Source organism: Ambystoma mexicanum, chromosome 1p (assembly GCF_040938575.1).
Source record: "Ambystoma mexicanum isolate Mex_15411 chromosome 1p, UKY_AmexF1_1, whole genome shotgun sequence".
Lineage (NCBI taxonomy): Eukaryota > Metazoa > Chordata > Amphibia > Caudata > Ambystomatidae > Ambystoma > Ambystoma mexicanum.
The window spans coordinates 81,313,714-81,325,245 of record NC_090921.1 but is presented as its reverse complement, the minus strand read 5'-3'; the positions used below and the strand labels follow the sequence as shown (position 1 = coordinate 81,325,245).

General features: G+C 49.4%; 1 non-coding gene across 1 annotated transcript; it reads right to left on the bottom strand.

Annotated features, from left to right (window-relative positions):
• Positions 1-398: 398 nt before the first annotated feature.
• TRNAC-GCA (transfer RNA cysteine (anticodon GCA)) lies at positions 399-470 on the bottom strand. Its single transcript has one exon. It is a non-coding gene; the product is annotated as a tRNA-Cys (tRNA).
• Between the last annotated feature and the right edge of the window lie 11,062 nt (positions 471-11,532).

Genomic DNA, 11,532 nt, shown 5'->3' with positions numbered 1-11,532 from the left:
CATGGAACATCAAGATAGTTTTTGCGGGAGCACATCTCTGTCTTGTTCTGGCCCAATTCCCCCCCTGGCTGGGGGGCGGGGGGGATTGCTGATTTTTTATAAATCTCTGAACGCCTTTTCCAGGAGAAATGTTATGCACCATCTCTTATGTGCATGTGCCAAGTGACCATATGCAGCCCACGGGTAGCGCTTCCCAGAGAGTGTCCAGGAATACGCATAAAGAAACCTATTGACCTGACAATACATTTTATTGAAAGCAGTGGTAAGAGTGGAAGTCATGTTTCCCAAAAGGAATTCCCAAATGGGTCTTTTTCTTTTTGACAGGATATCCCATTAAAAAATCTGTAATTCGGTTATTTAGAAAACAGTTTACTAAAAAAAAAAAAAAAAAGGTGTGAAGGGGGCACCCGGATTTGAACCGGGGACCTCTTGATCTGCAGTCAAATGCTCTACCACTGAGCTATACCCCCGCCCTGTGCACGGGGTGTCCTGGCTGCACCTGCTCCTGCTGACGTGTCCGTGAGCCACGCCTTGTTTCCTTTCAATCCTCTGCTGATTGGCCGCTGGGAATCTCTGGCGCTGGAGAGAGGAAGGCAGAGGTCCCAAGTGCCACTCGCCCCTTGGCACCAAGTTCAGGCACAAAAACACGTTTTTTTTAGGTGCGTAATTTGTTAGTAACTGCTTGTCTTTATGACTCAAACTCTTGCTCATGTTGTCAATTACGCACGATTTTGTTTATTAACAATAGGAGCCATTTACAAACAACTGCCAACTGGCCTGTGTCAAAGAGTGCCCCCTGGGTTTGTAGCCAATAGCAAAGTGCATTATGGGAAAGCGCTACTTGATAAAAAAAAAAAATGAAGTCCAGCACTGGTAGCCCTTGTGTCTTGTCCATTTGACAGCTATGTTGTCACAGGCATGTAAAAACCGACTCGTCTTTAGTATTTTGCCAACATACAAGTTGAACGGTGATCCTTCACCCCCTGAGATAAGCTAAAATGTGAGCAGGGGGTCCTTGCAAGATGCCCTGGAGGGTACGGGAGCCTAGCCGCAGGATCTGAGGCGTGCGGCATTCAGGGTAGAGAAGCCACACTATGCCACTCTGCCGCTTTCAGAAGGGGATGGCTATGCGCCCATCCCTACTCTCATGTAAATTGGCAATTTAATCCAGTTACAGTCCTACATTTTTCCTCAGCTTGTTTTGTTGAATTATTTCCATATCATCAGGTTGGTTTATTGTGTGATTTGTGTGTGTTGAAAGTAATCTCTACATGTATTCCGTCTACTCAAGCCAGATCTTCACTCCCAATAAACCCCGTACATACCTGATGAAAGTTGTTAACCCACAAATAAACATATTTAAGGCTTATCATTATACCTACTTAGGTAGGTGGAGTGGTATTGCTGGTGAGGAAAGACTGTGCAGGCTGTGTAAACAGAAAGGAGGGACATCTCGTCACTTCCTCACGAGTTGCTTGACTATGACAGATTTTTATAAGAAGGGCTACCTACTGGAGCGGAACCACATAGGGTTGGTAAGAAGCGAGCAATTTTGGAACCATGTATACTGTGCGAGATCAATTGTTGCCACGTCAGCAGCTTTTTATGTTTGGAAAGAGGCGCTGAAGTTGACAGAGAGTATAACATAAGTGCCTTATGGGAGGTATTTGGATATTTTAAAGAGTTGAAAACAATATTAGGAATTTTAGGGTTCCAGTGAGTTGAGGAATATCTTAGTGAGGTGATTTGTTTGGTAAAAAGTAATATGACAATTATATAAAGGTAGAGGGCCTCATTATGACTCTGCCGGTCCAGAACAACGGTGCTGGTAAGCCTACCGGCACCTTTGTTACCAGACCGGCACAGTACGACTCTGCGGCGGGTGCCGTCCCGCCCGCAAGGGTCAGACCCGGCGGACGGGCAGCACCCGCTTGCAGAGTTCTCACGGGAGCACAGGCACCGTTGTTACCAGACCGGCACAGTACGACACTGCGGCGGGTGCCGTCCCGCCCGCAAGGGTCAGACCCGGCGGACGGGACAGCACCCGCTTGCAGAGTTCTCACGGGAGCACAGGCACCGGTGTTACCAGACCGGCACAGTACGACTCTGCGGCGGGTGCCGTCCCACCTGCAAGGGTCAGACCCGGCGGACGGGACAGCACCCGCTCGCAGAGTTCTCATGGGAGCACCGGCACCTTTGTTACCAAACCGGCACAGTATGACTCTGCGGCGGGTGCCATCCCGCCCGCAAGGGTCAGACCCGGCGGACGGGACAGCACCCGCTTGCAGAGTTCTCACGGGAGCACAGGCACCGTTGTTACCAGACCGGCACAGTATGACTCTGCGGCGGGTGCCGTCCCGCCCGCAAGGGTCAGACCTGGCGGACGGGACAGCACCCGCTTGCAGAGTTCTCACGGGAGCACAGGCACCGTTGTTACCAGACTGGCACATTACGACTCTGCGGCGGGCGCCGTCCCGCCCGCAAGGGTCAGACCCGGCGGACGGGACAGCACCCGCTTGCAGAGTTCTCACGGGAGCACCGGCACCGTTGTTACCAGACCGGCACAGTACGACTCTGCGGCGGGCGCCGTCCCGCCCGCAAGGGTCAGACCCGGCGGACGGGACAGCACCCGCTTGCAGAGTTCTCACGGGAGCACAGGCACCGTTGTTACCAGACCGGCACAGTATGACTCTGCGGCGGGTGCCGTCCCGCCCGCAAGGGTCAGACCCGGCGGACGGGACAGCACCCGCTTGCAGAGTTCTCACGGGAGCACGGGCACAACGTTGTTACCAGACCGGCACAGTACGACTCTGCGGCGGGTGCCATCCCGCCCGCAAGGCTCAGACCCGGCAGACGGGACAGCACCCGCTCGCAGAGTTCTCAAGGGAGCACATACTTGGCAATGCTGCTTTTTAAGCAGTCCTACCACCTACAGATTTGAGTGACAGATCCTACTGCTTTTTACAGTGGCAGGTAATGTATGTGACTCTTGAGGCAGGCTGCAGGAGAAAGCATGCAACACATTCATTAGTCTGTCTGTACAGTGGGCTGGTAGGTGATTACTTTGATTGGTCTCAGACCAATCCACTGACTTGACAGCTGCGTGACTCTGTCCTGCACTCTTGCCGTTACAACCCTTAGGTGAACCACCAGTGAAGGCAAGTGGCAGAGCCTGCCACCATCAGACAGCATCTGCCTATCAGACTGAGGGGTGTATCAGTCACCATGTCCTTCAGTGTTCAACTTTCAATAAATATGTACTACGTGGACTGCCGCTACAGAGCAGTAGCAAACGTTGCCTACCAGCTCTGTGTTATTACCTTGGCCCTCATTAGGACCCTGGCGGTAAGGGGTTTACGCCAGCGTTAGCTGCGCCGACCCCTTACCGCCAACTACGAGTTCCCAAAGCGCCATGGTCACTTTTACGCCCGCTTTTTGCGGGCGTAAAAATCCATGGCGCTATGGGACCTTGGTGTTAATTACGCCACCGTAATGTACGGTGGCGTAATTAACGCCTTCCCCACTCCCACTGAGCCCTATGGGGCCGGAATGGGAATGGGGAAGGGTAAATGGGTCAATGGGGACTTACCGCCCCGCCAACCTCGGAATGGGGCGGTAAGTCCGCCATCCGCCATGGCGTAAACGGACTTTACGCCATGGCGGAAAAGTCCGTCGATGGCGGAAAAAATCTGCCAGGGTCGTAATGAGGGCCCTTGTGTGAAGCTAGGTCATTGAATTTGCTGTAAGGTCACCATCGAGAATTATACATTTTTAACATTTCAACATCTCACCATGTCGTGCCGTTTGATGGGTTGTGCATTTTAGAATGTTTCAATGGTGCCAACAATGTATGTTTTTGTATTTTCCTGTGATGTCATCGTGATGCGAAGTATTATTTTTGAAACTTGAAAAATCCTACATCTTTTTGGTCACAGGGAGCACCGGCACCGTTGTTAATATGACAATTGTATAAATGTGATGATACTTGTAAAGTATGTAATATGAATGTAATGTGAACAATTATAGAAATCTATGAATAGTAAATAGTTTTTATGGCGAGATATGTGCTTAAGGTTTGTCTAACCAATGCACAATCAAATTAAAAAGTAATCTCTACAAATAGGGCCTCATTACACGGAAGGCGGTAAGGGTTAACGGTCACCGGTAATGCTACCGGTGACCGTTAACCCTTACCGCCTTATTACGAGGTCCCTTTGCGGGTTGGTACTTTAATGCCTGCTTTTAGCAGGCGTTAAAAAACAAACCCGCAAAGGGACCTTGGTGCTAATTACGATACCGCAATTTGCGGTACCGTAATTAGCGCCTTCCCCATTCCCATTATGCCCTATGGGGGAAAAAAATGGGAATGGGGAAGGGCCTTGGTGAATGGGGAATTACCGCCCCCGCTCCCCTTGGAGTAGGGTGGTAATTCCGCCATCCACCAAGGCGGACACAGTAAAATACCGGCGGCAACCATGGCGCTAATAGCGCCATGGTTACCGCCTTCGTGTAATGAGGCCCATAAGTGTTATTTTAGCCAATGCTGTGTGCACTTTTTACAAGCCTACCACTTGCCTGCCCTGACTCCACACGGAGCCGCCCCTCAGCACCGGCTCAGAGCGCCGTCCCGGGCACGCGGGTCCATGGCCGGCCAGCTATGTACCCACTGTCGGCCTCTCCGGGGATGAGTCTGGGAGGGAGTGTTGATTGCTGCGGCCGGAGACAGTCTCCAGGCCCCCATGTAGCAAGCCCTGTTCTTCTGGCATGGTCTCCCCCATAGCCATCACCAAGGGCATGGGGTACCCCAGCACCGCATGCTGACCAGGTCAACACTTTCTAACAGATTTGAAGGCACCAGAGATGACCCGTCCCCGCTATTTCCTCCGCATCGTGGACATGTTATGGTGAGAACAAAGGCCCCCAGGCGTCTGCTCCTGAAACCCACAGCACCCCCCCCAGTTCATTACCAAGCATGACAATTCCCCCAACATATGCCAGTGCTGAAACTAGCCATAAGGGAACCGTTAAAAGAAAAGTCTACTTTATTTCCAGCATGCCCGTTTCTTTGTTGTAAATGACTAATGTTTCTCACATCATGAATAACAAGCTGCACGTCTGTGCCAAACAATGATTATGAGCACACCATCTGATCACATTGGCCCTCATTAGGACCCTGGCGGAAAGGGGTTTACGCCGGCGTAAAGCATGGCGTACCTTTCCGCCAGACTACGGCCCTCATTTGGACCCTGGCGGAGAGGGGTTTACGCCAGCGTAATGCATGGCGTACCTCTCCGCCAGACTACGACATTCCCTAGCGCCATGGAGATTTCTACGCCTGCTTTTTGCAGGCGGAAAAATCCATGGCGCTACGGGACTTGTTGTTAATTACGCCACCGTAATTTACGGTGGCGTGATTAACGCCTTCCCCACTCCCATTATACCCTATGGGGCAAAAATGGGAATGGGGAAGGGTAAATGGGGATTGGGGACTTACCGCCCCGCCAACCTCGGAATGGGGCGGTAAGTCCGCCAACCCCCATGGCGGTATTGGCAGCTCTGCGCCATGGTCCATGGTGCAAATTGCACCATGGACCTCCGCCAGGGTCCTAATGAGGGCCTACGAGTTCCCGTAGCGCCATGGTGATTTTCACGCCTGCTTTTTGCAGGCGGAAAAATCCATGGCGCTACGGGACTTGTCGTTAATTACGCCACCGTAATTTACAGTGGCGTAATTAACGCCTTCCCCACTCCCATTATACCCTATGGGGCAAAAATGGGAATGGGGAAGGGTAAATGGGGATTGGGGACTTACCGCCCCGCCAAGGTCGGAATGGGGCGGTAAGTCCGCCAACCCCCATGGCGGAGTTGGCAGCTTTGCGCCATGGACCATGGTGCAAATTGCACCATGGTCCTCCGCCAGGGTCGTAATGAGGGCCATTGTTTCTTTTTTTGTGTGTTTATTAGTCTTTGTAGGTAATAGTCATATCTAGTGGAAATTGTTTTGGGCTCACATCACATTTCTTTCTGGTGCTATAGTCGGAAGCGCCCATGTGAAACCACTATTAAAGGAAACCACAGCTATCCCGGCTGATCCATCAAGCTGCTGATCCATCAAGCTATAGCTCCAGCGCCAACTCACCCTCTGCTACAGAAATACTCAAAAAAAGAATAACGTGAAAACTAACACAGATTCAGAGCAATGAGGGAAGCGCAATCTCCATAACATTGACACAAGCGCACGAAGTGCACGCCGGCTCCTGCATGCAACTGCGTTCACCTGAAAGCTCTCCCTCGCTCCTGGTTCCTGTTTGTCCTGCGCAGGAGCCAGAGAGCCGTCGTGGGAGCCTAAGGTGGAGCGGATTCAGGTCCGGGCTGGAGGTAAGAAGAAGAATGATTTTATGCATGTATGTGTGGATGAATGAATAGGTGTTGTTTGGATGCCTGTGAATGAAAGAATGCATATGGTATGGGTGCACCAGTGAATGGGTATGAATGCAGAATGAAAGAGTGTTTTTCTTTGCTTCTTTGTGTGCGCCGGGGCAGAGTGAAGAGTCTACATTTATGCATCATTTGTCCATCATGGATGAAGCAGACATGATAAGGTATAATGCGGCTGGACTGGCCTATGTTGATGCAGACAGTCTGGTTATGTTGTCTTACTGTGGCATGTTATTATTTACTGGGCATCAAGAGCAAGCAAACACATTTGGCCTCAATACACGGTAGGCGGTAAGGGTTTACCGGTACCGGTAAGTGCACCGGTACTGGCAAACCCTTACCGCCTTACTACGAGGTCCCTTTGCGGGAACCGCACTTAATGGCTGGTCTAGACCAGCCGTTAAAGTTGGGACCCACAAAGGGACCTTGGTGCTAATTACGGTACCGCAATTTGCGGTACCGTAATGAGCTCCTTCCCCATTCCCATTGAGCCCTATGGGGCAAAAATGGGAATGGGGAAGGGCCATGGAGAAAGGGGGAATTACCGCCCCGCCAACCTTGGAATGGGGTGGTAATTACCCTTTTCTCCATGGTGGTACCGGTATGGTACCGGCGGCAACCATGGTGCTAATAGCACCATGGTTTACCGCATAACGGCCCTCATTACAAATCAGGCGTTGGACCATGGTGCTATTAGCACCATGGTCCATGCCGGATTCCGCCATGGTGGATGGCAGAATTACCGCCCCATTCCAAGGTGAGTGGAGCGGTAATTCCCCATTGACCATTTGCCCTTCCCATTCCCATTTTTGCCCCATAGGGCATAATGGGGATGGGGAAGGCGCTAATTACGGCACCGTAAATTACGGTGCCGTAATTAGCACCAAGGTCGCTTAGCGCCTTGGACTTTAACGCCTGCACATAGCAGGCGTTAAAGTGTGAATCAGGCGTTAAGGGTTAACGGCGCCGACGGCGCCGTTAAACCCTTAACGCCTGACTTGTAATGAGGGCCAACGTGTAATGAGGCCCATTAAGTGGTATTACTCAGCTATACTGGCTTATATTGGTGCAGCAAATCTGGTTACATTTTCTTACTGTGCCATGGCATCTTTTTCTGGGCATCATGAGTAAAATAAACATAGTAAGTGTTATTAAATGGCTAGACTGGCCTGCATTGGTGCAACCAGTCTGGTTACATTTGCTTCGTTTGCATAGCATTTTTTACTGGGCAGCATGGGTATAAGTGTTACATGGCAAGACTCGCCGACGTTGGTTTAGCCGGTCTGATTATATTTTCTTACTGTGGAATGCCATTTTTCACTGGGCATCATGGGTATGACAAACATGATATATTTGATTTCATGGCTGGACTGGCTTACATTGTTGTAGCCAACCTTGTTATATTCTCTTACTCGGACATCGCATTTTTTTACTAGGCATTGTGGGCAATAAGTGGTATTATGTAGCTAGACATACCGACATTGGGGAAGCCAGTTTGGAAATATTTTCTTAATGAGGGTTGGCATTTTTTACTGGCATCAAAGGTAAAGCCAACATGATAAGTTTTCTTACAGTGACATACGGGCCTACATTGGTGCAACCATTCTGGATATATATTTTGTTATTGTGCCACTTTCTACTAGTAAAAACCAAAAGGAGTATGTTTTTATATTGTTAAACTGACACATATTGGTGTGGCCTGCATGGAGATTTATGGGCACTGCCAGCCTAAACATGATTTTGCATACTGGCATATATTGTGGGGAAGGGCCTCATGAAAATGAGTTGGAAAATGCTCCTGTACACTCTTGGTAACTTGCATCTATTCGATTTTTTCATGTGTTATCCTACAAAACCGATTGCAAGCTTGATTGCAAGCATGATTTTAACCCAATTTTTCGCAGAAAGGGTGCAGCAGATTGCACCATTTTAACCCATTATTTATCAAGCGGGAAGGATGGCACTGTTTGACTGTCTTTTTTTTTTTTTAGAAAAACAGGGCAGATGTCTCAATAGGCTTTGTGAGATATACAAAGGGCCACACAGATAGTTAATTTACATAACAGTAACCAATGTTTAAACTAAGGCTCAGCATTCATAGGAATAATCAGTCCAGCTGCAGTGTTTTGCAGCCTCTGCAGCTGATCAAGTGAGTAAGTGCGAAGGTCAAGATGAACTGTATCTGCCTTATTTATGGGGGACATTGCAAGAGCCGCTGCTTGAATGTTATGCTCCCAAGGGAGAAATGTCATTACTCACCTGAAAACAGGCTGCCCATGGAATCCTGATTTTACAACTGCTCGAGATTGGAGGGTAAGGGAGATGTTATAATCGATGGTACCTCCCAAATTACGGAGTTGGTCAACTGGCGATGGGGATGGGTCAGAGGAAGAAGGCCATCCTTTAAAGGTCCCTCCATGCTGGAGAACCCTACCCAGCAGAGTCTCGGTCTTGGAAGGTCAGAGTCTCAGTCTTGGAGGATCAGTGTCTCAGTCTTGGAGGATCAGAGTTGCAGTCTTGGAGGATCAGAGACTCAGTCTTGGAGGATCAGTGCCTCAGTCTTGGAGGATCAGAGTTGCAGTCTTGGAGGATCAGAGTCTCAGTCTTGGAGGATCAGTGTCTCAGTCTTGGAGGATCAGAGTTGCAGTCTTGGAGGATCAGAGACTCAGGGCCTCATTACACGGACGGCGGTAAGGGTTAACGGTCACCGTTAATGGCAACGGTGACCGTTAACCCTTACCGCCGTACTACGAGGTCCCTTAGCGGGTTGGTGCTTTAACGCCTGCTTTTTGCAGGCGTTAAAAACCAACCCGCTAAGGGACCTCGGAGCTAATTACGGCACCGCAAAATTGCGGTGCCGTAATTAGCGCCTTCCCCATTCCCATAGAGCCCTATGGGGCAGAAATGGGAATGGGGAAGGGCAATGGCGGAAGGGGGATTTACCGCCCCACCAACCTTGGAATGGGGCGATAAATCCCCTTTCCGCCAAGGCGGTGCCGGTATTTTACCGGCATGAGCCATGGCGCTAATAGCGCCATGGCTCACCGCCTTCCGTGTAATGAGGCCCTCAGTCTTGGAGGATCAGAGTCTCAGTCTTGGAGGATCTGAGTCTCAGTCTTGAATGTGTTTGATTCTAATTTGTTAACTTCTATCCAAGTTCCCGTGTCCATCCTACTGCGAGAGAAGACATGATTGGCATCAGAGCTGGGAGGAGCAAGTCAATGCAGGATTTGAATGTCATCCGCATAATTAAGATGTCTCACGCCATATGATTCCAAATGTTTCATTAGTGGAAGGCTGTACGCATTAAGAAGCAACGAGAGAGGGACGAGCCCTATGGGAGGCCACAGGAGATCCTTCGGAAATCAGAGCCGGTTATTCCAGTCTGGTTTAGCGGCTCAGCAGGATATCACAGTGTACAGTATCGAACTCCGCGGACAGGTCCGATAAAATAATGGTGCCCCTTTCACGCGAGTCCACCATGTGTTTTAGATCATCTTACACAGACATTATAATGTTTCCCTGCCATGAGAAGGACGGAATCCAACCCTTTTGGCTGCGGAGACGGTTGTTTTCAAAGCTCTACTCCTGAAGCTGGATCAGAAAAGCCGTTTCCGTTCGTTTAGCCACATCGGGGATGTTGGAGGTAGGTCTATAATTGACCAATACCTCTGGGTTCTCCGGTGACTTCTTAAGCAGCAGTGTGACCAGAGCCTGCTTGAGCACTTTTAGAAGGATAGCTGAGGACCAAGCGAAGTTAATGATCTCACCCAGTGCGCTAGCTATTGCCTGATTTAATAATCACGTAAAGGCGATGATCGCGAGAAGAGTCTGAGTTTTTACTTTCTTGGACCTTGGAGGAGAATTTTGGACGTGATACGATGCTGAATTCTTTAAGACTGGAACAACAGTGTGTAGTGGTCCTACAGCTTGAGATTACGCTCTTGCACGGCAATTTGTAGCGAAGCCTGGGTGCAAAGTCCCACACCTTGGGTGTTCCCACATTATGGTGGGGATTTAAATGCCCATAATGTATTAACCTGGTGAGGGCATGAGCTCTCTGCAATAGATGCTACTTTTCTCATCACTCACCCACAATGCTTAAAAACATTCATTAGTACCCCAGGCGGTGCCTTCGGCCCAATCATGGAGTTTCAAAGATTGGTAACAACTGCCAGTATTGCATCATATTTTCAACCAATCTGAGGGGCTTTGTGTATTTCCAATTTTCTATTTCACCTCCTCAGATCCAGCTGTGGCGGGTTCTTCTTGCCCAGTCAAGTCGGTTCATGTGAACCTCGTCCTGACCATCACCACTGATGAAAACAGAAAAAAGGGGGTTCCTTCAATTGTGTAGGCAATCCCTTTCATTTTCCCGGGTAGCCATGTTTGTCTTTTATTTGAAGGAAACACCACATCCGTGCCCTGAGTTCCTCGAATTGAGATCGCGAGCCGCTTTCCTTCCTTTACAAAGCATCAGTCGCCTGTGCCTTTAAGGCCCAGTAAAGCCTGCTATTTTTGACCATACTTGTGCGTTAATCCCCACGGAAAGGTCATGCTGCACAGTGTGAAATGGACAAAGTGAAGTGGCCAGGGTCTGTCACTTGATGCATGACTCCTCGTCTTAGGTTTAGTTAAGTTTATTGGTAAGTTAGTTTCAGTTTCTCATACATGCAAGATGACCTGGGGGAGCAAACCCCAGCTCATCTACACCCAACCAGCTCTCACTCCAAATATCAAAGCTACAACATTCCCTCGGCTATCACACCAATATCCCTGGCACTCCAGGAAGCAGCACACCTGTAGAGCAGACAAGCCGACTGCTAGGCAACCCCGGGAAATAGAAGTGTGGTATGGAATGACCAAATTCCTAAATAAAAATATATCACCAACGATTTTTGTTAAGTTAGACACTGCATCATTTCAACAAACCAGTCAATTGTGCCCCGTATAAATACATTTATCTGACCGAACCCAGATGTGTACAAATAGTGGTGGGGGAAACAGCTGGAATTCACCCTGTGGAGAAATTGGCACATTCCGGCCAAAATCCTTCCACTATATCAATTTCGCCTGCTGAGAGAATTTCCCTCT